Genomic DNA, 13,941 nt, shown 5'->3' with positions numbered 1-13,941 from the left:
CCACTCTTTTCTGTTTTTTCTGTTTTCTTGTTTATTTTGTTTTTCCTGCAAGAATGTGGACTTCATCAGAGCAGAGATCTTGACTATCTTACTCATTTCTGTGTCCTTAGTATCAGAATTGTCCCTGTACATTGTAAGTACTCAGTAAACATTTACTGAATGAATGAACTGAACTTCCTAAAATCAGGAACTATGTTTTATGCATTTTTGTGTTAGCTGTGCCTAGTAAGGAGCTTCACGTGTGTAGTTATTCAGTAAGTGTATTATCCAGTATTTTCATTTTCTGTGTCTCTGTAAGAAGCTCTGGTGGTGTAGTGGTTAAAGCGTTCAGTTGCTAACTCAGAGATCAGTGGTTCAAACCCACCACCTGCTTGATAGAAAAAAAAGATGAGGCAGTCGGCTTCCATAAAGATTTCTAGCCTTGGAAAAACCCTACTTACTCTGTTCTATAGGGTCACTATGAGTTGGAATCGACTCTGGCAGTGAGTGGTTTTTTGTTTATGTCCCTGGACACTACTGACTTTTTACATAATAACTCTCTTCAGCATTTTTCCAGTGGAAGAAGAGTATAATTTTCTTTCTTTTGCCTTCTGATCACCCTGTTGTGTTATAAGAACAAGCTTCTTATATTGGATATTTTTTTTCTTGTTGGATTCACTTGGTGAATCCTTGTTGTCTGCTCATAGGTAGTTGTTGACACTTCTGTAAACCCACATTTATCTTTCCTTTTCCTGAGCTATTGTTTCTAGAACTACAGAAAGTCCGAAAAGGATGTTACAGATAATTTAGGTTTAAGTCATAGATTCACAGTTGAGAATTACCTGAGGTCAGATAGTAAGATAATAGGTTGAGATGGGATTAGAACCAGGAGAACTAAGCCTAGCAGTTGGTAATAGGCATCCTAAGATTTAATAATTTTCTTATGTTTCATATTTATGTGTTCCATCTTCCCAATTGGACTCTTAAATTCTTTGTAATCAGGGGCTGTAGGTTATGCTCTTTTTTTATGTTTCATAGCCTTTAGCAGTCAAACCAAAAAAAAAAAAAGGAGCTCTGGTAGCATAGTGCATAAGGTATTTGACTGCTAACCAGAAGGCTGGCGGTTCAAACCCACAAGCCACTCCTTGGAAGGAAGGTTGGGCAATCTACTTCTATAGTGATGTTGTTAGTTGTTATTTGCCATCGAGTCGGCCCCGACTCCTAGTGACCCCTCCTTGGGTTTCCGAAGCAGTTATCACTACGGAAGTAGGATTGCCCAACCTTCTTTCCGAGGAGTGGCTGGTGGGTTTGAACTGCCAGCCTCCTGGTTAGCAGTCAAGTGCCTTAGGCATACTGCCTCAGAAACCCAAGGAGGGGTCATTATGAGTCAGAGAATAATATTTTTGAACTGAAGAAAATGTGAAGGCGTTGCTTTATTTGAGGATTAATTTAGTAATTTATTTCTATCCACCTTCTGAGAAGAGACACCTGGAGGGAAGATTTTGATTACTTGTGCAATGGGTATAAAAAAGAATAGGGAATGGGACAGATGAGATGGAGAAATTAACAGAAGGCTGCAGATGGTTGTTTAGCTTCTTTGGAAGGAGTCCATCAGTTCCTGCTGTCCAATCCAATGTGAAGACCCATCTAGACCTCCCCTGAGTGCAAGAGCGTGATGTAATGGACATAGGTTGTGAAAGCTGGGTTTAATGGAAAGTAATTGTCAGGTTGAAGCAAATAGACTTGGAAATGTTAGTCACAGAGCAAAGATGCAAATAACTAAAGACTTGGATTAAAATAATAATAAAAATAAAAAAACTTAAAGCCTTTGCCATTGAGTCAGTTCCAATTCCTAGTGACCCTATAGAACAAAGTAGAACTGCTCCATAGGGTTTCCAAGGCTGTAAATTTTTATGGAAGCAGACTTTGTCCCATGGAACCAGCTGTGAATTCAAATTGTCCACCTTTCAGTTAGTAGCTAGGTGCTTTAATTACTGTATTACCAGGGCTCCTAGACTTGGATTGGATAGGTCTTAATATATGCTTTACTTTTCTCTTTATCTAGTTTAAAACAAACACACACACACAAAAAAAACCCCACCAAACTTACTGCCATCGAGTTGATTCTGACTCATAGCAACCCTGTTTGGGTTTCCGAGGTGGTAAATTTTTAGGGAAATAGATTACCCAGTCTTCCTTCTGCAGAGTGGCTGGTGGTTTGAACACCAGCCTTCTGGTTTGCAGTCACATGCCTTAGGCACTGTGCCATCAGAACTCCTTTTATCAAGTAAAAGCTAGATCTTTTTACCCTGGTTATGCTTTTTATTTTTTATTAAAAAAAAAAGTAAATGTTAATCTAAAATACTTTCTCATACAAAAGTTTATTTTAAAAATTTTAGGAAATAGAAACAAAAAGACAAAAGTAAAATGATAATTCATAAATAATTTTATATCACTTACTCTTTCTTGAGCCAATATTGGTTTATTTATATATAGAGAGATAACATAATTTTTTTTTTCCAGAAATGGGGTCATTATATAACATAGAATAAAAATGTTTTGTGACCTTTTAAAAATAATATACAGGAACACTTTCCATTTTAATATGCAGATCTGCATTGTCATTATAATAATGTAGATGTTGTTGTTGTTGTTGTTATAGGCCATCGAGTTGGACCCAACTCATAGCGACCCCTCCTTGGGTTTCCGAGTCAGTATCACTATGGAAGTAGATTGCCCCATCTTCCTTCTGAGGAGTGGCTGGTGGGTTTGAACCACCAGCCTTCTGGTTAGCGGTCAAGTGCCTTAGCCACTATGCTACCAGAGCTCCCAATAATGTAGATACAGCTGTACAATCATTTATTTAGCCAATATTGGACATCTAGGTTTTTCCCCAATCTTAGATAAATTAGTGCTAAGATGACATCTTGTAAGTGTATGTAACTATTTCTTTCGATAAACTTCATAGTGGAATTTCTATGACTGGTTACATACCAGTTTTAAAGTGATGTCTTTTATTGTCATGTCTAATATTCTAATAACTTGTCTCATTTCTTCTGTGTGTCAGATAATGATGATCTATAGCTGTAGCTGCAGTTCTGGTGTATTACCTCTATATTCTATCTACAAATGATTAGAGAAGGGTCATTTCTATTCATTCAATCTGTTTTCTCCAAAATAAATAGAATGATCACTATTTCTTTCTTATAGAAACTCTTCATTTTCTATTTCTAGCTTCACCTCCCATTTTCATTTCCTGCCTAGCTTCAGGTACTTTTGTTACTTTGCTTATTGCTTGGACCTAAAGCATACCTGGGCATGGTTTAGCTCCCATTCTTAGGACTAAAGAGGCCTTTTGCTCCCAGTGCAAATTTCTGTATGGTTTGCTACACTATTCACATTGTGGGAGGGAGATGAAGGCTCTTTCAATGACCTCTTACCTATAGCAGAGGTAACTGAAGGAAAGGTATAAACTGTGGTCAGAGTAAAGATAGAGAGAACCCCTTTTCCAGAAACTCAGCTAAAGGTAAATCAAGACTTCTGAGCCTTGGGAGGTTGTGTCTGGAAGCCCCTCAGTCTTGCCCATAAAGGCTCTTTAAAGTAATCTTGAACTAAACATGATTTGAATCTCCACCTGTGGTGTATTGGGTCTGTGTATGTGGAAGGAAGATGAGACAATCTACTTCTGTAAAGATTTACCCCCTTGGAAACCCATCAGGGATTGCTATGAGTCAGAATCGACTTCAAGGCAGTAGGTTTGGTTTTTGAGACAAAGGGGAGATGGGACTCCAGTAGGTATCATCCAGAGCTGTTTCCCCCTTCTCTTGGTATTCTGGGTACAGCCAGTCTGTTCATCTGTACACCCTGCTTTCTGTTATTGAAACTTCCCTGGCACATCTCAGTAGGACATTTGGCTTTTAGTCTTAAGTTACTAACTTTTTTTATAACTATCCCTGCCATCCTTGAATCAACATTCTGCCCCTTTGATCCAGTATTTTCATTCACTATGCTGCAAAAGTAGGAACATTAAGTGAACTGCTTTCAGCTATGTATGTCTGATGAAGAATTTTGGCAATTTATAAGGTAATTCAGGTGAAAGTTGGTATATGACTTATATTTGGGTATCACTTATTAGATCAGTAGCAGTATAAAATGACCCAGGCCTGCTTTTTCATATTTTATATGTTTCTCCAGAGAATACTCATGGACAAACATTTTCTAGAAGATTCAAGGGTAGTGATTTACAATACCCAGTTTTGCAAAACCCCAGGGATATTACGAAATTTGGGACACTCAATTTAATTCATCATGAGAAATAATTCTGTATAAAAGACCAGGGTAAAAGTAGTGTAAGATATTTGAAACTACTTTCTCACCATGAACTAGAGAGAAGAGAAGGTGAAGTATTTGTACATGATGAAAGAACTGCCAGTTTATCTTTTCCCCAAAATGTGCTAGTATTCAGTAATATCATTTAGTACCATGTGTGAAATGACTGGGGTTGCAGTTGAAATGGCATTATAATTAAATAGCCAAATGCATCAGAACTCTTGGAAACTATATAATCAAGGATAGTAAAAGTCTGAAAATTCAGCATTTTGTATTTCTGAAAATATTAATGATCTGGTATTTATGTGTTAACCACTGGGCACACGAAGAGATTTTTATTGTAATATATTTTGTAAATTGATATAGTTGAATATATCAGGACTGTGCCACTTGCTAGTTTTATTAACAGATTATGGTACATTTTTACAGAATGGGAGAGTATATCTTACAATTCTTGATATATTTGCCATTTTATGTGATGCAGTTTCAAACTCAAGTAATGGTATTTAGTTGAGATTATCTCAAATTATTTTGACTTTTTATTTCTTATGTAATTTATGATGGCCTCAAGTACTAGCAAAGGGATAGTATCGTGGTTATGGGTTAACCTTACTGCTACCAACAGAAAATGACATTAATAAAATGACTTGAGCAAGTTAAAACAGAAACGTGATCTTCAGAATTTCTATATAGGTCATCTACATTGCCTGATAGTACGTATAGTTTAAATTTATTTTAGATAGGAAAGAAAACGACTCTTAAAATGTTCGTATGTTTACAGTTTGCTAGTATGATGGTGGAGCTGTAGTTAAAGCATTGGGCTGCAAACCAGAAGGCTGACAGTTTGAACCACCAGCTGCTCTGTGGGAGAAAGATGAGATAGTCTGCTTCCTTGAAGATTTATAGCTACTTTGCCCTATAGGATCATTATGAGTCAGAATCAACTTGATGGCAATGGCTTTGGAGTTTTTTGATTTTAGTAGGCAGCAACAGCTTCTATATTGATCTCTGCAATAAATTCTTTTTGCAAATTATTCTTGAAACACACTGAAGAATTTATACCTCTGTTGTATTTGTGGGTGCTTCATAATGTAAGGTAATTTAGTCAACTATATTTTCAATAAAATAGTACCTGAGTATAACATTTTATTATTATAGTTCACTTAAATTATACTTCTCATAGAAAATTACACCTTTCACAGACAGTATAAACCAAAAAAACAAACTCACTGCCACCGAGTCAATTCTGACTCATAGCAACCCCCTTTGGGTTTCTGAGGTGGTAAATCTTTATGGAAGTAGATTGCCCAGCCTTCTTCCTTCTGTGGAGTGGCTGATGGGTTTGAACTGCCAACCTTCTGGTTAGCAGTCAAATGTCTTAGGCACTACACCACTAGGGCTTCTTCACAGGCAGCACATATACCATGAAATCTCAAAAGTAAACCTGTTCGGTCAAGTTCATTCTGACTCATTGCAACCCTGTGTGCTAGAGCTGAGCTCTGTTGGGTTTTCTTGGCTTTAATCTTTAGGGAAGCAGATTGCCCACCTTTTTCAGAACTGCTGGGTTGGGTTTTGAACCACCAACCTTTTAGTTAGTAGTCCAGCACAAACCATTTATACCACCCAGAGACTTTTATACACCACACAATGGATACTAGAGAGATAGATGTCTTCTGGTAGCATAGAGTAGCCTTGAACAATTTGGAAAGTCCAAGAACCTGGCACAGGCAATCTGGGTCATGGCAGATTTAATTAGACTTAATTAAAATTCTAAGTTTTGCCTTAGACTTTTCTTTGTGGTGGAAAGTAAAGATTCCAGGTAGCATATCCATCCATGCAGGCATTATCTGTCCATCCATCATCCTCTGTAACATTCACTGGGAGCAAACTTTCTTCTTTCTTTTATTTTTAAATTTATTTCTTTTTCTCATTTACTAGAAATTTAAGGTACTATGACTACATCCAGAGGGCCAGGTTTCCCAGTATACTGATTATTTCTGGGAAGAAAGGTTTTTAGGATTGCTTTTAATGTTTCAAGTGTTTCCTATTTCTGTGTTGGAGGGGTTGAAGTGAAATTATGAAGCTAACAGTTGGTGTTGAGGGGAGTTAGTGCCGTGCTTCCTGAAATAATTTAAAGAGAACCTTTGAAAAACGTTTCTTAAATAATGATTGCCTTCTTTTAAAATATTTTGGTATGTATAGTGTCAGAAGGTAAGCTAGAGATACAAGGAAAGGAATAGTGATTTTCATTTATTACTACTTCAAAATGATTACTAATACTTCAGAATTTTTTGTTTTGTAAGTGAAGAAGATGGAATATATGCTGCTTTAATAACTATTTTCTTTTCCTAGATATTTATTGTTCTGGCTTCGTAAAATATTTATTTCCTCAGCTCTCAAATACTGATAAATTCTTGTTTACTGACTAATGCTCTGAATGATAAAATGGGTAGAGCCAATATAATATGTTAGTGAAGAGCTTGGACTCTAAATCCAGACTGTGTGTATTCAAATCTTGGTCTTCCTGTGCATGGACCATGATTTATCTAGTAATCCCTATTCGGGCCCTTAGATTGTTCAGTTACTGGTTTGCTATTTATAAATAAAGTAGCAATGAACATCATCAAATTTTACATTCATGATTATTTTAATAAATTTTATAAATACCTAACTGTCAAAAGTATAAATCTTCCTAAAGGCACTTGATATGTATATCACATTAACAGTTTTGTCAGATACGTTCTCTCACAACAGAGGGAGATTTTTTTCTTTTAAGAATTTAAAAGAGCTTTATCATGGAGCTAGCAGTTCAGTGGATGTTTCACTCTTGCTACTTCTTGAGGAACAGACATATTTTGATTGTTTTTATTGCTCGCATTTGACAGGTTTCTAATGTATGTGTTTTATTAGATAGAGCATTTGTTGTTGTGTGCCGTCAAGTCGGACCCAACTCATAGCGACCCCTCCTTGGGTTTCTGAGGCAGTATCACTACGGAAGTAGATTGCCCCATCTTCCTTCCAAGGAGTGGCTGGTGGAGATAGAGCATTTAGATAAATTTAAATGTAAGCCTAGCAACAGCCACTGACGAGGTTGTTTCCTTTGAGAGTCCCCTCTTGATATGTCTTTCTGTTAGGGAAATTTTCTGTACTGTACCTGCTTTGCAGAGAGGATATGAAAACAACTACTTTTAGGTCAATGGAAGGAAAAGTTTGTATAGCAGCTTAATAAGTTATAGTTAACAAGAATAATATTAATGAATCTCTAATCAAATTTTGATCTTTCAAAATGGGAGGGAAAAAAATGTCAGAATGGAAAGTGTTATTGCTGCACTTCGTCTTAGGATGAAACAATAAAATGTTGTCGCTCTGGATTTTCTTTGGAAGCAGAGCTTCTGGATAGCCGAGATTTCTGCATAATGCAGAGTTTACCACTTTAGGGCCTAAACTTTTACCCATTTTGGGAAGAAATCTTGAGAAAGTATATTTTATTTCCCAGCTTTTTAATAAAGGAATTACTGTTATTGAGTGTAATTTGCATATAATAAAGTATACGGATTTTACCTCTACAGTTGAGTTTATTTATTATTGTGCTTTAGATACTGCCTTGGTGACCCAAGGAAGGGTCGCTATGAGTCCGGTCCGACTCGACGGCACATAACAATAACAACAGGTGCAAGTTTACAGAACAGAGTTTGTTTTAAATTCAACATTTTGTGTACATTTGGTTTTACTCCCCAATTATCATCCCCAGCCCTAACATACTCTCCTCCTCTCCCCTCCCTGCCCAGTAAACTCCCTCCTCTCCCCGTGCCCCTCATAGTTATGCACTCCTGTGTGTCCTGCATTTCTCCCATGTGAATGTTGCCTCTCTGGTGCCCTGTGGTCAATTGCTCCAAGGGATGCATCTCCATAGAGTATGTGGGTGCGTCACCCTGGGTTGAGTGGTCTGTGTGTATGTCTTATTTACTATTGGGCTGAGAGCCAGCCTCTGGGAGTGAGTTTTATTCCAGGCCCAAAATGTATCCCAGTGCCATAGTATTGGGGGTCCCACCAGACTCCATTTGAACAGTAGTTCTGGTCATTATTGTGTTTTTGGATTTTGTTCCACATTTTTCCTCCTACTCTATCCAGGATCTCCAGTTTTGATCCTTTACCGAATGGTAGGCATTGGTATCCAGGCACCATCTAGTTATTCTGGTCTCGAGGTCCATCACGTCCAGGGCTGATTGCTTTGGTTTTTTTCACTCCACTTCTGATGCTAGGGGACAGTTAGCTGCATCTTAGATGGCCACTTGAAAGCTTTTAAGACCCCAGTCACTACTCACCAATATAGGTTGAGAAACAAGATTTTTCTGTATTTTGTTGTGCCAGTTGAGTCTGGTGTCCCCCAGTACTATAGTCCTGAGTCGGTAGATCCGTTGGATCTCTATCCCACAGTGTCTGGCTGTCTGTGAGGGATCACTCTATGTCTGTCTTATGTTTCTGTAAGGATTGCAGGTATTTTGTATCACTGGTAGCTGTGCAAGATTAGCCTCAGCTGAATCTATCCTTGGTCGAGAGTATAATCCTGTTCACTGGCCCCCATCTGATCTTCTCAGATGTTTATGTGTTTATCTGTAGCCTGGCGTTTGGTGTTAAGGGTAATGCAATATTGTGGATATACTGGTATCAGCCAAAAATAATTGAAACGCTTCACAAGTTTGCATGTCATCCTTGTGCAGGGGCCCCGCTAATCTCTGTATTGTTCCAGTTTTAGTATATGTGCTGCCGAAGTGAGCACTACAGTTGAGTTTTGACAACTGTATGCACTTACCATCACCCCAAAGAAAACACAGATCATTTCTATTCCTCTGGAAACTTCCCTCATGCTCTTTGCAGTCAGGTCAGACAACCCTTGATGTCAGATGAGCCTTCTGCCTACAGACACACCCTAGCCCAGGCAATCACTGATCTGATTTCTGGAGTGAAGGATTATATTTGCCTGTTCTAGAACAGAAATGGAATCATACAATATGTATCCTTTTATGCTCTACCCAGCCTAGAATAATACATGGGATATACTTTTAGTTTGTCCCAATAACTGTGCATCTTTATGCCTGCTATTCTGTACTGCATTACATTGTAATACAGTGATTCATTTTAGTTCTGTGGAACTATGTATGTATGCCTTTGCCGATAACTTTACGTCACATTCAGATTTGGAATTCTTGTGCTTGCCATTTTTTTTTTTTAATGTGGTTTGGATGAAGTTTACAGAACAAATTAGTTTCTCATTGAATAGTTTATACACCTTTTGTTTCATGATGTTAGTTTGCAATCCCCTTAATATAAAAGCATTCTTCCTACTTTCTTCCTTGATTCCCTATTTCCGTTCACCCATCTTTCCTACCTTCTGAATGCTGCTCTTTTGGTTTTATGATTGATCTGAAGAGCATGCGCCTTGTGAGTGTTACTGTTCAGTTTATACGCCTGTCTTTTATGTAGCTGAAAGGTGCTCTCTGGGATTGGCGTCAGTTCTAAGTTAGAAAAATACGTAAGGGCTATTGTCTCAGATTCCACCAGTCTCTTTCATACTAGTAAATCTGGTCTTTTTGATGAATTTGAATTTTGTTCTATCTTTGTATTTCACCTTATCTGGTACCTTCTATTGTGATCTTGGTCAGAGCCATTGGTGATGATAGGTGGCACTATCCAGTTCTTCTGGTTTCAAGTTAGTGGAGGCTGTGGTTCATATGGTCTGTTAGTTCTTTGGACTAATTATTTCCTTGTGTCTTTGGTTTTCTTCATTCTCCTTTGTCCAGACAGGAAGTGACCAAGAGTTGTAACTTAGATGGCTGCTTGCAAGCCTTTAAGACCCCAGTCGCTACTCACCAAAGTAGAGAATAGAATATTATCTTTATGGACTATGTTATGTTAGTTGAACTAGATGTCCCCTGAAACTATGATCCTCAAGACTTCAAGGTTATGGCTAAGCAGTTTGCATAACTTTGCCACCTCTATGCTCTCCTGTATACCTGGATATATTTGGAGCACATACATACATATCCTCTGCCAAACCTATATATGCTTGTGGGTGTACTCTCATACACCATCCTACATCTGTTCAGCTTACATGTCTACCTGTGCATCTGCTTGTAAATTATTGTTTGTAATTACTATTATTGAAGGATTGTGTATGTAACAGTATTTAACCATTGTTGCCTTTTACTCTTGGATACCACCCAGTGTCTTCTTTATTACCTATATTATCCTGTTTCATTTTTCTGAAAATGAATATCTGGTTTTTGCCAGCACCACTTGTTAAAGAGACTCTCGCTTCCCCATTTAATAGATTTTGGCCCTTAGTTGAAGATTAGATAGGTGTATGGATTTATTTCTGGGTTCTCAATTCCATTCCAGTGGTCTATGTATCTATTATTGTACCAGTACTAGGCTGTTTTAACTACTGTGGCTTTATAGGTTTTGAGATTGGGAAATGTGAGGCCTACTACTTTGTTCTTCTTCAGTAGTGCTTTTCTTATCCAGGGTCTCTGTCCTTTCTGTATAAACATGGTGATTAGTTTTCCCATCTCTTTAAAGAATGTTGATGTAATCTGGATCAAGATTGTGTTGTTTCTGTAGATTGCTTTGGGTAGTATTGATATTTTCACAAGGTTAAGTCTTCCTATCCATGAGACCGGTATGTTCTTCTATTTATATAGATTTCTTTTGGTTTCTTACAGTGTTTTGTAGTTTTCTTTATGTAAATCTTTTATGTCTCTGGTTAGGTTTATTCTTATATGTTTTAACTTTTTGGTTGCTTTTGTAAACAGTGTTGTTTCCCTGATTTCCTTTTCAGAGTTCTGTTTGTTAGTGTAGAGGGCTCTGACTGATTTTTGCATGTTGATCTTGTATCCTGCCACTTTGCTGAATTTTTCTATTAGTTTCAGTAGCTTTCTTGTAGAATCTCTGGCATTTTCTATACATAGGATTATATCATCTGTACATCATATCTTCCTTACCAATCTAAATTCCTTTTATTTCCCTTTCTTGCCTTTTCGCTCTGGTCAGGACTTCCTGCACAGTATTAAATAAGAGTGGGGTAATAAAGGGCATCCTTGTCTGGTGCCTGTTCTCAAGGGGAATGTTTTCAGTGTGTCTCTATTGAGAATAATGTTGGCTGTTGGCTTTGTGTATATGACCTTAATTATGTTGAGGAATTTCCCTTCTATTCCTCTTCTATCAGGAAAAGCTGTTGGTTTTTGTCAAATGCCTTTTCTGCACCGATGGATATGATCATGTGGTGCTTTTTCTTTGTTTTATTTATGTGGTGGATTACTTCGATTGGTTTTCTAATATTAAACATCCTTGGACACCTGGTATGAATCCCACTTGATCATGATGTATTCTTTTTTTTTTTTGATATGGTGTTGAATTATATCTGCTGGGATATTGGTAAATAATTCTTTGTGGCTTTGGTATCAAGGTTATGCTTGCTTCATAGAATGAATTCAGGAGTATTTTACCTTTTTTATATTCTGTAATAGTTTGCATAGTATTGGTATCAGTTCTCTGAATGGTTGGTAGAATTCTAAAATGAAGCTGTCTGGGCCAGGGTATTTTTTGTTGGGAGGTTTTTTTTTTTTTTTTTTTTAATGATCTGTTCAATGTCTTTGGTTACGAAGCTGTTTAGATTTTAATTAGGTAGGTAGTGTGATGTAGAAATATGTCCATTTTTTGTAGTTTTTCAAATTTATTGGAGTATAGTTCTTCATCCCAACCCCACCCACTGCCATCCAGTCAATTCCCATTCATAGTGACCCTGTAGGACAGAATAGAACTGCCCCTTAGGGTTTCTGAGGCTGTAAATCTTTAGGGAAGGAGACTGCCTCATCTTTCTCTCACAGAACTGCTGATGAGTTTGAACTGCCTACCTCTTGGTTAGCAGCCAAGTGCTGTAACCACTGTACTACCAGAACTCATTACAATTCTTCATAGTATACTTTTATTATCCTTTTTGTTTCAGTTGATTTTGTTGTGATGTCATACATTTCATTTATTTGTGTTACTTGCATCATCTCCTTTTCTTTTGTAAATTTGGTTTGTTGATTTTATTAATCCTTTCTAAGAACCATCTTCTAGTCTGGTTATTTCTTTCTGTTGTTTTTGTTTAATTTATTTCTTCTGTAATCGATTATTTTTATTCTTCTGGTGACTGTGGGCTTTTTTGCCGCTTTTTCTATTTGCTGGAGTTGTAGTGTTAAGGTGGTGATTTTTTGCTTTTTCCTCCTTTTTGATGTGTGCATTTAATGCTATAAATTGACCTCTGAGTGCTGCTTTTGCAGTGTCTCAAAGATTTTGGTATGTTGTGTTTTCATTCTTGTTTGATTTTAGGAGTTTTTTAAAATTTCCTTTTGTAACTCTGTGGTTTTCAGTGCTTGTTTTTTTTTAAAAAGAGGGTTTCTGACTCTTCAGTTCATGCCAGACAGCTCACTACTTTTTACTAGGGTCCTTATGCATATTTCCTCCTTTTAATTTATTATCTGTATTCAGCTGTAGACGGTGAAGGGAGCTTTGGTGGCGTAGTGCCTAAGGCATTTATTTGACTGCTGACTAGAAGGCTGGCAGTTCAAATCCACCAGCCACTCCTTGGAAGGAAGGTTGGGCAGTTTACTTCCATAGTGATACTGCCTTGGAAACCCAAAGAGGGGTTGCTATAAGTTGGATCTGACTCAGTGGCAGAGAGGTGTTTTTTTTTTGGTTTGGATGGGCCATGAAACCAGATAACTAAGATTAGTTAGAATTACATGGAAATTTGATTGTGTAAGGATCGTTTGGTCTTTGTGGTACACAGTTGAGCTGTAAATAAATGAGATTATGATATAACGTGATAAATCTATTATAAATGTGATCAAGGCTTTTTCTACTCATCTTACTTAAATTTTACCACTTTATATTTTTTTATGGCATGTTAACATGGATGTATCACTTTTTAAAGTGATAATGTTTTTGCATAATGTTTTTGCTTTTTCCGTCTTATAATCTCATGTGCTGTTTTTGTTTTCTGTCGCTCTTCATTTTCTATTCAGAATCTTTACAGGCTTCGCAGTTCTACATGGTAAACACATCTTGAAAATACTTTAACATTATAATGTTATCAGAACATAATGAGGGATGAAATAAACTTTGAGAAAAGAGTCGTGACCTTCCAGAAAAATGGTCAGTTGTAAAGTATTACATTTATTTTAATCTTAAAATTGATCAGTTAGTTTTTTTTAATTTATTTTTATTTATTGTGATTTGAGTGAAGATTTACAGAGCAAATTCACTTTCCATACAGCAGTTCACATATATTTTGTCTCATGTCACTGACCACAGTTTACCACAATGCAACAGCTCTCCTCCCACTTCCTCCCCATAGTTACCTCTTACCAGTGACCATCCCTCCATACTCTTCCTGCGCCCTGAGCTGTCTCCCTGTGCATAAGCAGCCCTTCCTTCTCCCATGATTGTTCTTTCCAGGGCGTGGGTCTACTTGAGGTCAATGTTTAACTCACATGCCTGTACATTGTTTGGCTGGAAACCACAGGTGTGGGTTCAATTCCAGACCTGAAGGGCAGCTAGGGGCCATAGTCTCAGTGGTTCCACCAGGCT

The 13,941-nt window shown here is 37.3% G+C and overlaps 1 protein-coding gene and 1 non-coding gene across 2 annotated transcripts in view; one reads left to right on the top strand and one right to left on the bottom strand.

Annotated features, from left to right (window-relative positions):
* The window catches only part of LOC103193867 (cat eye syndrome critical region protein 2), a 230,873-nt gene that overhangs the window by 59,306 nt on the left and 157,626 nt on the right, over nt 1-13,941 (top strand). The gene's annotated exons all lie outside the window — the stretch shown is intronic.
* On the bottom strand, nt 8,985-9,088 carry LOC122149683. The gene has a single exon (XR_006163271.1). It is a non-coding gene; the product is annotated as a U6 spliceosomal RNA (small nuclear RNA).

Source organism: Orycteropus afer, unplaced genomic scaffold (genome assembly GCF_000298275.1).
Source record: "Orycteropus afer afer isolate SDZICR_OR568_19922 unplaced genomic scaffold, OryAfe1.0 scaffold00040, whole genome shotgun sequence".
NCBI lineage: Eukaryota > Metazoa > Chordata > Mammalia > Tubulidentata > Orycteropodidae > Orycteropus > Orycteropus afer.
Note: the sequence above shows the minus strand (reverse complement) of the source record. Positions and strands in the feature narration are given on the sequence as shown.